The sequence below is a fragment of the Bubalus bubalis genome, chromosome 2 (assembly GCF_019923935.1).
Source record: "Bubalus bubalis isolate 160015118507 breed Murrah chromosome 2, NDDB_SH_1, whole genome shotgun sequence".
Lineage (NCBI taxonomy): Eukaryota > Metazoa > Chordata > Mammalia > Artiodactyla > Bovidae > Bubalus > Bubalus bubalis.
Genome location: NC_059158.1, coordinates 69,024,282 through 69,027,310, shown reverse-complemented (window position 1 = coordinate 69,027,310; position 3,029 = coordinate 69,024,282).

The following is a 3,029-nucleotide window of genomic DNA, read 5'->3' as shown; positions in this document are numbered from 1 at the left end:
AAAGACACTTGCTCCTTGGAAGTAAAGTTATGACCAACCTAAACAGCATATTAAAAAGCAGAGACATTACTTTGTCAACAAAGGTCCGTCTAGTCAAGGCTATGGTTTTTCCAGTGGTCATGTGTGGATGTGAGAGTTGGATTATAAAGAAAGCTGAGCGTCGAAGAACTGATGCTTTTGAACTGTGGTGTTGGAGAAGACTCTTTTTAGAGTCCATTGGACTGCAAGGAGATCTAACCAGACCATCCTAAAGGAGATCAGTCCTGGGTGTTCATTGGAAGGACTGATGTTGAAGCTGAAACTCCAATACTTTGGCCACCTGATGCGGAAAGCTGACTCATTTGAAAAGATGTTGGGATGTTCCCTGATGTTGGGAAAGATTGAGGGCAGAAGAAGGGGACAACAGAGGATGAGATGGTTGGATGGCATCACCGACTCAATGGACACAGGTTTGGGTGGAGTCCGGGAGTTGATGATGGACAGGGAGGCCTGGCGTGCTGCGGTTCATGGGGTCACAAAGAGTCGGACACAACTGAGTGACTGAATTGAAGTGAACTGAAGAGTATTTTCTTAAGTGATATGTCTATGGCAGTGTAGTCAGCTAGAGATGATCTTGCCTCCAAGGGCTTATTTGGCAATGTCTGAAAATATTTTTCACAGTCAGGGCTGGGAGTTTGTGTTTCTGGAATCTAACAGATAAGGCCAGGATGCAGCTAAATGCTTTACAATGTACCGGACAGGCCCCCACAACAAAGAATTAACTAACCCAAAATGCCAATAGTACTGAGGTTAAGAAACACTGGTGTATAGCAATGTGCAGGCAAAAAGGCAATGCTTAAGACAAAATTTCTGTCACTGACAAATGTAGAATCTACTTAGGTGGGATAAGACAAAAAATAAAAATGATCTCATTCTATAATACATAAATGCTAATTATAAGACCTTTACTATGTGTGCCTGAATTGCATCAGGCTGTACAGAAGGAAAAGCCATTGTTGGGTTCTCTATCAGAGCAACCTTCGTGTTAGTAGCAAGGTAGATGTACATTCAATCTTGAAAAATTTGAATGGGCTAACAGGGATAATTTAGGTGGAGGGTAGGAGGGAGGCGGAAGTCTAGAGAGGAGAAAGGGTAGTATTTTTAAATAACCAGCTTGGCTACAGCAGGGTTTTTGTGGGAGGGTAACCTTAAGGAGAAGGCAATGGCACCCACTCCAGTACTCTTGCCTGGAAAATCCCATGGACGGAGGAGCCTGGTAGGCTGCAGTCCATGGGGTCACTAAGAGTCGGGCACGACTGAGCGACTTCACTTTCACTTTTCCCTTTCATGCATTGGAGAAGGAAATGGCAACCCACTCCAGTGTTCTTGCCTGGAGAATCCCAGGGATGGGGGAGCCTGGTGGGCTGCCGTCTATGGGGTCGCACAGAGTCGGACACGACTGAAGCGACTTAGCAGCAGCAACCTTAAGGAAACAATTATTTCACCTGGTGTGTGTGATCACGTGGTGGATGGAGCCCTGGCTTTGGGATGTCTCAGCTGGGTGTGTGAACTATAAAACTGCTATAGCCTTACCTTACGGTTGCCAAAATTAGGCCTGCCGCATGGTAGTGCTCAAACGATGGTCAGCTCCTAAAGCGAACACTGAGGAAGGCTGAACTGTACAGAAATACTGGAAGAATCATTGGACTTTAGTGTCTAGGGGAGGACAGGACAAAAATAATGCTTTAATCTGAATCTAGGTAGGTGGTATAAAAGTGGTCACTGTACTATTCTTTTGACTTTTCTGAATAGCTAACAGTTTTCTAAGCACAAGTCTCTACTTTTAAAGTTTATCTTTGGTTTCTGTTGCAAGAATTTAGGCTCAATTGTAAACAGGTCCCCTGTTTGTTTGCTCTTCACTATATCCTCAGGACAGAGGAGTCTGCGGGGTACCATCCATGGGGGTAGAGTTGGCTATGACCTAGAGACCAAACAAAAACAAATATCCTCAGAATAGTACCTGGCACACCGTAGATGCTCAGTAAACTATTTTCCAAGTCCAGCCACAAAGTTAAAAGGGCCAGGACTACAGTGCTGGCAGTTTGGGTGGGATACTGGCAAAGATTTCCAAAAGCGATATTGATAAAATTTTGGTGATTTGAGGGTAGGAGAACAGCTTTGAAAATGTAAAGGTGATGGGAGATGGGTGGAATCATTTGCAGTTAAGTTAAAAAGATATAGATCTGAGGAAAAATGAATTGTACTTTGGATCCATGACATTATGGGATGTAGGCCAGTGATGTGCAGAACTGAAACTTAACAAAAATTTTAGAGTACTTGATCTAGAGGGGATTGCTGAGGCTAGCAAAGTAGATGTAAGGTTTCTTAAGAAGGATGAAGGGCCTATTCTCCCAACATTATTGAGAGCAAAAACTGAAACAATGATCTTTTTTGTACAGTAAGTAGTGTCTTTCCAAAATTAAGTAACAGATTGTTATTGAGGGACTACAGTGGAATCACAAACCAGATACTCAAAAGCTTTGTTTGGACTTTCAAAACTCTGGGCTATTTTAAATTTACATGAGGTCATCATCAACATTTAACAGTCAAAAGCTACATACAAAATTCTTATTCTCTTCAAAACCAGGGAGATGTGTCAATCTTTGGTCTTTTCCATTGGCACACTGGAGCTAAGCACCTGCTGTGCCTTTAAATGACTGGTTTCCCACATTTGATTGTGACCCACCTGGCCCCTGTAGGTACTTGATTTTGCAGTTCCTGGTCAACTGCTACTACGTCAGCTTTAGTGACAATAACAATGCAAACAGTAACAATGAGCACTTAGTTCCAAGTCCTATTCTAAGTATGCCACAGAGATCATTCACTGTTTGAGGGAGTTACTCTTACGAATCCATTTTACAGATGAGAAAACTGAGACACAGAGGTTAAAGGATTTGTCTGAAAGTCAACAACCAGCAAGTAGCTAAGGTGAATTAAAAGTCAGATTTAAATTCGCCAAAGAGGACTTAATTTAAATGGTAATAAATTAC